Source organism: Ambystoma mexicanum, chromosome 1p (assembly GCF_040938575.1).
Source record: "Ambystoma mexicanum isolate Mex_15411 chromosome 1p, UKY_AmexF1_1, whole genome shotgun sequence".
Taxonomy (NCBI): domain Eukaryota; kingdom Metazoa; phylum Chordata; class Amphibia; order Caudata; family Ambystomatidae; genus Ambystoma; species Ambystoma mexicanum.
This window is the reverse complement of record NC_090921.1, coordinates 1,200,337,111-1,200,350,152: the sequence shown is the minus strand read 5'-3', so window position 1 is coordinate 1,200,350,152 and position 13,042 is coordinate 1,200,337,111.

The window sequence follows — 13,042 nt, the reverse complement described above, 5'->3', positions numbered from 1 at the left end:
TGTCACTGCAAATCCTCCAAAGAGAGTAAAAGAAAATAACAGCTCATCAAGTACCACAAACATAAAAGAACCCATTAGGGAAAGTAAACCAGGTACTTCATCAAAGAAGGAAGACAAACTAAAAAAAAAAATCAATCAGATACAGAACTTCCTGGTCCATTTAAACTCTCAAATATAGTTGGAGTAAGTTGCTACGCAAATGTAGCAATGAATATTCTATTTCAATTGCCACCGATTGTTGACAACATTTACTTACACAGTACAGACCAATTGGGTTTGCAAAAGTTAGTACTTCACAGAAATGCAACAAACAATCCTGATAACACTTATAGTGTTTATGGAATAAGACAACAATTGGACTACTGTGCTGGATTGGTTAAATTCACTATAAACTCATAGGAAGATCCACAAGAATTTCTAATGCACTTACTACACGTACTGGAAAATAAAAACATACCTATAAATGAAATCTTTCAGATTTCATACATCTGGAAACATACATGCACTCTCTGCAATAATGTGATACAAGAACAAATCCCCAATGAACGCTTCATATATATATCAATACCTAATTGTGAATCGATTCCATTTCAGCATCTTGTACAAAATGCAAACCATGGTAGATTATGTTCTACCTGCAATTCAGATAATCGTTCCACGTTAGTAATACAAACATATAGTAAATACGTAATACTAATGCTTCTACGTTACAATTCAGATGGTACCAAAAACAACTGCAAGCTGACTGGATTCACACATGGTCAAATATCACTTGGTAAGAAAACCTTCACAACAATAGGTATAATCTACCACGCAGGAGCCACAACCAATTCAGGGCACTACACTGCATATATAAAAAAGAAATATGGATGGTTTCAATGTAATGATAGTACCATTACTCTAAAGCAGAGATTACCAGCAAACCTTTCAAACGCTTATTTAATGTTCTTAAAACCAAAATTTAATAACTGAACTGTACTTAAACCTTAAGTAAACTAGTAGTAAAAAATATAAACTGTTAGAATATTCCAAAAGCTATCTAACTGCCCAAAGATTCTACAAAAACTAATCAGATAAATTAATACCATTAAATTAGAGCAAAAAATACACAGTTAGAATACACCAATTGGTATCTAACTGTCCTAAAATTTTACAATATCCAAACAGATAAATCAATACCACTAATATATATCAAAACATAGACAGTTAGAATACGCCTACTGGTATCTAACTGCTCCAAAATTTTGCAATATCCAAACAAATAAATGATATCTCACTGCTCCAAAAAACTGCAACAAGCCAATATATACAGCATTAGCCAGAAACAAGTGAACACTGAAAACAAACAAACAAATAAACTGTAGCATAACACAAAAAGGTTTTTTTTTTTATTTTCTTAATCCAACATGGATTCTTTTCTCCCACAGACCCAATGATTTTAGCAACAAACACAGAAACTGAGCAAATTGCACAGTACTCTTGTTTGTAATCTACTAAATATGATTGTAAAAAAAAAAATGTTGATTATTCATTGTAATACGTCATTACAAAATACCAATACTAACATGCTCTTTTCTTTTATCACAGAAATGAACAAGAAATACATGTACTCCAGTTACTAAACCAAACAGTAAGTATATTATAATAAATACAACCATCGCAGCATATCACACCCATAGTGGCTTATAACTTTGTTCCTTATAAATTTGTTTTTGATCCCAAAGTTATAAGCCACTATGAGTGTGATATGCTGCGGTGGTTGTGGCCAGGGCACAGAGTCTTGTGTGCATGGCCAACATAGAGTCAAACATTTCAACTATGGCCTATGGGAACTTTTAATGTCCGCGGACATAATGAGTGTTTTTAGAACACTTTCAACTTGCCACCGAACAATACGGACAGCGTCCTCAGGACACCCCCATTTTGTTTATTTATGAACATTTCAGGACACCGCGAGTGTTCTTAGAACACATTCAACTTGCCACCGAACAATACGGACAGGGTCCCCAGGACACCCCCATTTTGTTTATTTATGAACATTTCAGGACACCGCGAGTGTTCTTAGAACACATTCAACTTGCCATCGAACAATAACAATACGGACACCGTCCTCAGGACACCCCATTTTGTTTATTTACGAACATTTCAGGACACCACGAGTGTTCTTAGAACACATTCAACTTGCCATAGAACAATACGGACACCGTCCTCAGGACACCCCCCATTTTGTTTATTTACGAACATTTCAGGACAACACGAGTGTTCTTAGAACACATTCAACTTGCCAGAGCACAATACGACAGCGTCCTCAGAACACCCCCATTCTGTTAATTTACGAACATTTCAGGATACCGCAAGTGTTCTTAGAACACATTCAACTTGCCAGAGAACAATATGGACAGCGTCCTCAGGACACCCCCATTTTGTTAATTTACGAACATTTAGCCGACACCGCAAGTGTTCTTAGAACACATTCAACTTGCCACCGAACAATATGGACAGCGTCCTCAGGATACCCCCATTTTGTTAATTTACTAACATTTCAGGACACCGCGAGTGTTCTTAGAACACATTCAACTTGCCGGCGAACAATAAGGACAGCGTCCTCAGGACACCCCCATTTTGTAAATTTACGAACATTTAGCAGACACCGCGAGTGTTCTTAGAACACATAAAACTTGCCAAAATGGAGGTGTCCTGAAGAAGACTATACCTGTCCATACTGTTCGCTACCAAGTTGAAACTGTTCTAAGAACAAACGCGGTGTCCTGAAATGTTCATAAACAAACGAAAATGGAGGTGTCCTGAAGAACACTATACCTGTCCGTACTGTTCGCTAGCAAGTTGAAACTGTTCTAAGAACACACGCGGTGTCCTGAAATGTTCGTAAAGAAACGAAAAAGGAAGTGTCCTGAAGAACACTATACCTGTCCGTACTGTTCGCTAGCAAGTTGAAACTATTCTAAGGACACAAGTGGTGTCCTGAAATGTTCGTAAATAAACGAAAATGGAGGTGTCCTGAAGAACACTATACCTGTCCGTACTGTTCGCTACCAAGTTGAAACTGTTTTAAGAACACACGCGGTGTCCTAAAATGTGCGTAAATAAACAAAAATGGAGGTGTCCTGAAGAACATTATACCTGTCCGTACTGTTCGCTAACAAGTTGAAACTGTTCTAAGAACACACGCGGTGTCCTAAAATGTGCGTAAATAAAAAAAAATGGAGGTGTCCTGAAGAACATTATACCTGTCCGTACTGTTCGCTACCAAGTTGAAACTGTTAGAAGAACACACGCTGTGTCCTGAAATGTTCGTAAAGAAATGAAAATGGAAGTGTCCTAAAGAACACTATAAATGTCCGTACTGTTCGCTACCAAGTTGAAACTGTTCTAAGAACAAACGCAGTGTCCTGAAATGTTCGTAAACAAACGAAAATGGAGGTGTCCTGAAGAACACTATACCTGTCCGTACTGTTCGCTAGCAAGTTGAAACTGTTCTAAGAACACAAGTGGTGTCCTGAAATGTTCGTAAATAAACGAAAATGGAGGTGTCCTGAAGAACACTATACCTGTCCGTACTGTTCGCTACCAAGTTGAAACTGTTCTAAGAACACACGCAGTGTCCTAAAATGTGCGTAAATAAACAAAAATGGAGGTGTCCTGAAGAACATTATACCTGTCCGTACTGTTCGCTAACAAGTTGAAACTGTTCTAAGAACACAGGCGGTGTCCTAAAATGTGCGTAAATAAACAAAAATGGAGGTGTCCTGAAGAACATTATACCTGTCCGTACTGTTCGCTACCAAGTTGAAACTGTTCGAAGAACACACGCTGTGTCCTGAAATGTTCGTAAACAAACGAAAATGGGGGTGTCCTGAAAAACACTATACCTGTCCGTACTGTTCGCTAGCAAGTTGAAACTGTTCTAAGAACACACGCGGTGTCCTGAAATGTTCGTAAAGAAATGAAAATGGAAGTGTCCTGAAGAACACTATACCTCTCCGTACTGTTCTCTAGCAAGTTGAAACTGTTCTAAGAACACAAGTGGTGTCCTGAAATGTTCGTAAATAAACGAAAATGGAGGTGTTCTGAAGAACACTATACCTGTCCGTACTGTTCGCTACCAAGTTGAAACTGTTCTAAGAACACACGCGGTGTCCTAAAATGTGCGTAAACAAACAAAAATGGAGGTGTCCTGAAGAACATTATACCTGTCCGTACTGTTCGCTACAAAGTTGAAACTGTTCTAAGAACACACGCATTGTCCTGAAATGTTCGTAAATAAACTAAAATGGAGGTGTCCTGAAGAACACTATACCTGTCCGTACTGTTCGCTAGCAAGTTGAAACTGTTCAAAGAACACACGCCTGTCTGTAACTGTTCGTTTGACCTGTGGCACACTTTCAATTACATAGCAAAAACAAAGAGGTGATGGCTGGAAGGTTTAGAATGAATCTTACCCTCTGGCATTGCTCGGGGCAACCCTCCAGACCATCGTTCCTTGCCTGCCAAGCCATTACAGAAGGGGAAAGACCATATGCAAATTGGGCTTAGCCCCACCCCAAAAGGGGCAGTCCAGCCCGAACTGCTAGGTCACATCCCTTCTGCACGAGACCACAAGCATCCCCAAACATGTTTCGGCCTTGTTGGGCCTCATCAGTGAGGAGTAGCTTGGGTCTCTAGGCCCAGCAGGCACGGGACCCACGTCTGGGCATACCCGTCCCACTCGGGGTGACATAGCAAAAACAAAGAGGTGATGGCTGGAAGGTTTAGAATGAATCCTACCCTCTGGCATTGCTCTGGGCAACCCTCCAGACCATCGTTCCTTGCCTGCCAAGCCATTACAGAAGGGGAAAGACCATATGCAAATTGGGCTTAGCCCCACCCCAAAAGGGGCAGTCCAGCCCGAACTGCTAGGTCACATCCCTTCTGCACGAGACCACAAGCATCCCCAAACATGTTTCGGCCTTGTTGGGCCTCATCAGTGAGGAGTAGCTTGGGTCTCTAGGCCCAGCAGGCACGGGACCCACGTCTGGGCATACCCGTCCCACTCGGGGTGACATAGCAAAAACAAAGAGGTGATGGCTGGAAGGTTTAGAATGAATCTTACCCTCTGGCATTGCTCTGGGCAACCCTCCAGACCATCGTTCCTTGCCTGCCAAGCCATTACAGAAGGGGAAAGACCATATGCAAATTGGGCTTAGCCCCACCCCAAAAGGGGCAGTCCAGCCCGAACTGCTAGGTCACATCCCTTCTGCACGAGACCACAAGCATCCCCAAACATGTTTCGGCCTTGTTGGGCCTCATCAGTGAGGAGTAGCTTGGGTCTCTAGGCCCAGCAGGCACGGGACCCACGTCTGGGCATACCCGTCCCACTCGGGGTGACATAGCAAAAACAAAGAGGTGATGGCTGGAAGGTTTAGAATGAATCTTACCCTCTGGCATTGCTCTGGGCAACCCTCCAGACCATCGTTCCTTGCCTGCCAAGCCATTACAGAAGGGGAAAGACCATATGCAAATTGGGCTTAGCCCCACCCCAAAAGGGGCAGTCCAGCCCGAACTGCTAGGTCACATCCCTTCTGCACGAGACCACAAGCATCCCCAAACATGTTTCGGCCTTGTTGGGCCTCATCAGTGAGGAGTAGCTTGGGTCTCTAGGCCCAGCAGGCACGGGACCCACGTCTGGGCATACCCGTCCCACTCGGGGTGACATAGCAAAAACAAAGAGGTGATGGCTGGAAGGTTTAGAATGAATCCTACCCTCTGGCATTGCTCTGGGCAACCCTCCAGACCATCGTTCCTTGCCTGCCAAGCCATTACAGAAGGGGAAAGACCATATGCAAATTGGGCTTAGCCCCACCCCAAAAGGGGCAGTCCAGCCCGAACTGCTAGGTCACATCCCTTCTGCACGAGACCACAAGCATCCCCAAACATGTTTCGGCCTTGTTGGGCCTCATCAGTGAGGAGTAGCTTGGGTCTCTAGGCCCAGCAGGCACGGGACCCACGTCTGGGCATACCCGTCCCACTCGGGGTGACATAGCAAAAACAAAGAGGTGATGGCTGGAAGGTTTAGAATGAATCTTACCCTCTGGCATTGCTCTGGGCAACCCTCCAGACCATCGTTCCTTGCCTGCCAAGCCATTACAGAAGGGGAAAGACCATATGCAAATTGGGCTTAGCCCACCCCAAAAGGGGCAGTCCAGCCCGAACTGCTAGGTCACATCCCTTCTGCACGAGACCACAAGCATCCCCAAACATGTTTCGGCCTTGTTGGGCCTCATCAGTGAGGAGTAGCTTGGGTCTCTAGGCCCAGCAGGCACGGGACCCACGTCTGGGCATACCCGTCCCACTCGGGGTGACATAGCAAAAACAAAGAGGTGATGGCTGGAAGGTTTAGAATGAATCTTACCCTCTGGCATTGCTCTGGGCAACCCTCCAGACCATCGTTCCTTGCCTGCCAAGCCATTACAGAAGGGGAAAGACCATATGCAAATTGGGCTTAGCCCCACCCCAAAAGGGGCAGTCCAGCCCGAACTGCTAGGTCACATCCCTTCTGCACGAGACCACAAGCATCCCCAAACATGTTTCGGCCTTGTTGGGCCTCATCAGTGAGGACTAGCTTGGGTCTCTAGGCCCAGCAGGCACGGGACCCACGTCTGGGCATACCCGTCCCACTCGGGGTGACATAGCAAAAACAAAGAGGTGATGGCTGGAAGGTTTAGAATGAATCTTACCCTCTGGCATTGCTCTGGGCAACCCTCCAGACCATCGTTCCTTGCCTGCCAAGCCATTACAGAAGGGGAAAGACCATATGCAAATTGGGCTTAGCCCCACCCCAAAAGGGGCAGTCCAGCCCGAACTGCTAGGTCACATCCCTTCTGCACGAGACCACAAGCATCCCCAAACATGTTTCGGCCTTGTTGGGCCTCATCAGTGAGGAGTAGCTTGGGTCTCTAGGCCCAGCAGGCACGGGACCCACGTCTGGGCATACCCGTCCCACTCGGGGTGACATAGCAAAAACAAAGAGGTGATGGCTGGAAGGTTTAGAATGAATCTTACCCTCTGGCATTGCTCTGGGCAACCCTCCAGACCATCGTTCCTTGCCTGCCAAGCCATTACAGAAGGGGAAAGACCATATGCAAATTGGGCTTAGCCCCACCCCAAAAGGGGCAGTCCAGCCCGAACTGCTAGGTCACATCCCTTCTGCACGAGACCACAAGCATCCCCAAACATGTTTCGGCCTTGTTGGGCCTCATCAGTGAGGAGTAGCTTGGGTCTCTAGGCCCAGCAGGCACGGGACCCACGTCTGGGCATACCCGTCCCACTCGGGGTGACATAGCAAAAACAAAGAGGTGATGGCTGGAAGGTTTAGAATGAATCTTACCCTCTGGCATTGCTCTGGGCAACCCTCCAGACCATCGTTCCTTGCCTGCCAAGCCATTACAGAAGGGGAAAGACCATATGCAAATTGGGCTTAGCCCCACCCCAAAAGGGGTGGGGCATACCCGAGTGGGACGGGTATGCCCAGACGTGGGTCCCTTGCCTGCTGGGCCTAGAGACCCAAGCTACTCCTCACTGATGACGCCCAACAAGGCTGAAACATGTCTGGGGATGCTTGTGGTCTCGTGCAAAAGGGATGTGACCTAGCAGTTCGGGCTGGACCACCCCTTTGGGGGTGGGACCAAGCCTGATTTGCATATGGTTTTTCCCCTTTTGTAATGGCTTGGCAGGCGAAGAACGATGGTCTGGAGGGTTGCCCAGAGCAATGCCAGAGGTCAAGATTTATTCTAAACCTTCCAGCCATCAACTCTTTTGTTTTGCTATTGTCACCCCGAGTGGGAAGGGTATGCCCAGACGTGGGTCCCTTGCCTGCTGGGCCTAGAGACCCAAGCTACTCCTCACTGATGACGCCCAACAAGGCTGAAACATGTCTGGGGATGCTTGTGGTCTCGTGCAAAAGGGATGTGACCTAGCAGTTCGGGCTGGACCACCCCTTTGGGGGTGGGACCAAGCCTGATTTGCATATGGTTTTTCCCCTTTTGTAATGGCTTGGCAGGCGAAGAACGATGGTCTGGAGGGTTGCCCAGAGCAATGCCAGAGGTCAAGATTTATTCTAAACCTTCCAGCCATCAACTCTTTTGTTTTACACTTTCAATTACTTCAGGACCCGAACATTGTTCGTAGAACATCAAAGCACATGCGCAAACCAATGTCCGCACATTTGGTGTCCTGTGGACAGCCGCTCCCTTCGCGGACATGTTCGCGAAGCTACCATGTGACCACGCCCACGCTGATCGCGTGTTCTAAAATGCAGACACTGATTGTGTCCCCGAACAATTTAAAAGTACATTTTCAAGTAATCCACAATATTTTTCAATAAAAACTCACCATAGCACAAGTTCCACATACTAATCATGAGTTTCTACATACTTTTTGAAACTTTTTGAACCTTTTTTTGTGTTCGATCTGTCCGCAGACAGCACGCATGTCCGCGAACCGCGTACAAGCACCCCTATAAAAGATCACACCCTAGAGCTTATTCTCATTGTGTTTCTGGCTATTCTTCAGAGCACAGCGATTTTTCCTGCCACTTGCAGATTGATATCTTCATCAAGATGGCATCCATGGCTGCACTACTGCCACCTGGTGCTGCACCTGCTTCAGCACCACCCCCAACCCCTCCACCACCACCACCTCCCCGAGGACCTGAAGAGGGCAACAGGAGTGAGGATGCAGAGGAGGAAAAAGAGGATGATGAGAATGAGGTAGTGGAAATCCCTACTACCCTCACTCGGCGTGAGTCTTAGGTGTGGCGGTTATTTACCATTCATGGGAATGGTCCTAAGGCTCGTGCGAACCGAGTCACCTGCAATAAGTGCAAAATGGTACTCAGTCGCGGGAGGCATGGTTCGTATAGCTTTGGGACCACCACCATGAAGCGACACCTGAAGTCATTCCATACTGGGACCGTTGGCAAGGTTGTGCCTTGTGAGGAGCATAGCAGGTTGATTTCCTCTACTTCATCCTCCGTTTCTGATCCTGTCACCACAAGGAACACTCCTGTGGGACAGCGTCCTCCTCAAGCTGCCTCACAGGCCATACGCAATGCTGATGACCCTTACCTTTCGAGGGTCACAGCTGTGTGTATGTACTGCGACGCAGTACTCTGCAGGGGAGAGCGACTTCAAAGTGCTTTTGAGACTATCGTCTCAGAGCACGAGAAGATCTGCTCACTATCCAAATAAAACCCACTCTACATCTTCCTCTCTCAGCTCGCCCTTTCTTATCCCTGTGGTTGGTGTCCCCCCCTTTACCCTCCTTTACCCTCCTCTCTTAGTGTGTCTTTTATAAAAAACCAAAAAAAAATGTAAAACAACAAAAATAAAAAAAAATAAGGCTCTTTTCAGAGCCACCTTTCACAGTTAAAAAATAGAACTGAAAATAAATGAAGCAAGGCCCTTTGTATTTTTTAGAAGTCCGCGGACAGTGAACGGAAATCTAAAATTTTGGGGTGCTGCCCTATCATAACCATTGCAATTTTCTCTGGGAGGAAGTGGTGGCTCTGAAAATAGCCTTTGGGTGGTGTTTGTGTTTGAAAAAGTTAAAATACTCAACACCTACTTCAAAATGGATGCTGTAATTCTAAATAAGGTTGCAATGCATTTTCTATGTTTCTTAGAAAAATCTGATTGCCAGCATAAGTAAGGTGTACTCCATCTCTGCGAAAAATGTATGTACTACGAAACATGATATTTTCATTGTGAAAAGAGGACATGCCAAAATCTCTTAGAAAGACACAGCCAGCCTTATTGACATTGCACCTTGCTTTCTCCATTTGTGGACCAAATGAAGAAGAGCGAAGCCACATTTGTCTATTCGCAATCTGTGAAAAAATTACTTGAGAATTTGGAAACATGTCCATGACCTTCCCAAGTCCGTCTTTCATTGCAAATTGCAAAGAAATTCCAGACACATCTCCTAAACTGTTCCCTCCACAATGAATTATAATTACATCTGGATGTTGCTCTGTCTCCAAAGTAGCACAGAGAGGTACCCAGTCCAACCACTTAATTCCACGTACTCCATGCCAGTGTACTTCCACATATGGGAATCCAAGATCTACAGCTACTCCACAGCTTTCTGCATGCACCTTCAACCAATGTATCCACGAGTCTCCCAAAATCCAAACAATCTGTTTTCTGAAACACACAGCCATAGCTATCTGTTCTTCTCTCAGCAAAAAGAGTATCTGAGAAACTCTCCTTCCACAAAACACCCACTAAATGTTCCTGACCAATCCCTTTCTATGCTCATTCTCATTTGCATGGCTTCCCAACCCAAAAATCCCCGGATGTAACACCCAATGCCCGCAAACTACCGCCATGTCCGCTGACATATCCTAACATGGACAGCCCTTCTACCATTTCCACTTCACTCTCTTTGCCATTCCATGATTGGATGTAGCTAAGAAGTCACATGAGCATCCACCAATCACATCAAAGACCTCTACATCTAACTGCATCATCATAGATCAGCACTGCAAATGTACTGTGAATCTCTCTGAGTACAAGTGTCATTTCATTAGAAAGCACCTTCTATAAGAAATACTGTACAAGTCTACAACAACTCTACTTGCAGCTCCATACATATCCATATGCATGAACACAAACTACAGGTGTGCATACTTTCTGTAAAGTACATGAACAAATGTTCTACTTTCATATAAACATATTAACTGACTTTTAGCTTGTATAATCTGTAAAATGAATCTTCTGTCTTTTTTTCAATCTCCTAAAATCAACTGTCACTTACAAACCTTCATACTATTTAATTTCTTTATACACATACATACTCAAATCATGTTGAACTAACATTTTTGAAATAAAATATATAGACTACATATAGTCAAACACAATTGCATGCACACTCTCTGTTCAAATCTCAAACAACAATACTTGTACAATTATATAAACATTTTTTTATTTTTTTATTTATTTAATTACTTACATTTATATAGGACAAGCAGCCCATGACATTGAGGCACTATTACTTGCAAAAGCTTAGTTACAGGAATAGTGGTATTCAGTGGTACATTATGAAGTCCACATGGCATACTAAAGATATTTTGTTTGCTACAGTTAGTCGTTGCAATACAGTTTATTCATTAACAACATATGATTTGTATTCAACTGGTGCGATGTATCTTATGTGAATACGATAGTTTTAATGGTTTTGAGGAAAGCGCTGAGGATGTCAATTAAAAAAATCAATGTCTAAATTAAAAACAGTGGTATATACAAACAAAATTTCTAATATATTTCTTTTACAATTGCAGTGAAGACCATTCTCCTGAAAAGAAGCAGCCGATTTTGGAGTACAAAGAACAACTAAGAAGTAACCTGCTCATTTTTGAAAAAAAGTAAGTGGAATACCACCATAATATTTCTATTATTACTCAAACAAACTGTAAGATTAATTCATGTTATTTCTGTGCCTAAAAATAGAGATTCTGCACCATTCTGTCCAAAAATCCCCATTTCTTAAACAGCGATTTACAGCCAGAATGGCCACTAATTCTATTTTTCGACACACAAATTACCCAACTCTGCCACTAGAATTTTGATGTTATAGATCAAACAACTGTTTTAATTGTATAGCATTAGATTTACTATTTGTACTTCTCCACATCACTAGCTTACTTTTTTCTGTAATCTGAACCGAAGTTTAGTAACACATTAATTCAAGAATACCCATCCCTACTAGTTGTAGTTCCCAATGCACAATCACACACCATTACATACATCTTTATCATCTTACTCAAAAACTCATGTACACAGCACACATACATTGCAGAACACCCCAACCCATACCTTCTTTATTTTTTTCAACAGACCCTAAAGAATGCCTACCAAAAATCAAGTCCATAGAAAGCAACACAGAAGTAGAGCAAATGAAAATAAAAGTGCCCAACATAAGCATCCATCTCTAGCAGAATCTGTAAAAAAAGGTGAAACAAAACAGCTAATACAGTCATTTAGTGAAACAAAAGAAGTTTCAAGTACAAAAACTTTGCTTCCTCTATCAAAATGTACAACAAACCAGAAAATAATTAACAGAAAATCAGCTATCACTACAGATAAAACTGCTTCTATAAATCTTGATATAGTGCAAACTAAGCATACCAAGAAAAGTATTTTAGCCAAAATGTTCCGTCACAAAGTCCTCCAAAATCTTATAAAAACAGGAGAGAAACCAGGTTCAACCCTTAAAACCTATCGTAGGAAATTTATCTTAGAAGCGTTGATGGACAGTGCAATTCTTCTCAAAAGAAAGTTATTTATTTTAGTGTTAAACAAAATGAAACCACTAACAAAACGAACAACTAAATTACAAAAAAGACTTCTCAATAAACGAAATGTCAACAGAAAGAACTTCTCAAGTATCTGCGGAGGTGAATGGAGTCACACTACCGTCATGATCACTGCTTCCAAGGAGTCAGGAACAACCCAACATCCTTGGAAGCAGGCCCCTAACCGTTATCTTAGGCACCAGCCGGTCCCCACTGGGACCGTTTGGGCCTCGTCCTGGCGCCGGTGGCACCAGGCTCATCACAGTCATCGGTCCCGGCACTGGAAGCGCCGGGCTCATATTATGGATAAAGATGCTTGGGTGGACTTACCTGCAGCAGACCATGCTGCTTACTTACCAGCCACTTAGAAGTCCTCTGTGAACAGGAACTACTTTCTTACCTGGGTGGGGCAAGCTCCACTCCCTGGATACAGCACTGGAACACTTCTGGAACTGGAACTCTTTTCTTACCTAGGCGGGGCCGTGGAGGAAGACGCCTCATCACTCCAAGGCTATTTAAACCACACCCGATAGATGAAACCTGCTTCGCGTTATTCTGCATCTGCAGCAGAACGCTCACCGAGTCTGTTCCGGCCTTTCTTCTTTCGATCCTGAACCTGCAAGAATTATACTTACCATTCCTGTATCCAGTCGACAACAGCACCTGCAAGGACAAGAAACAACAGGATAGCAA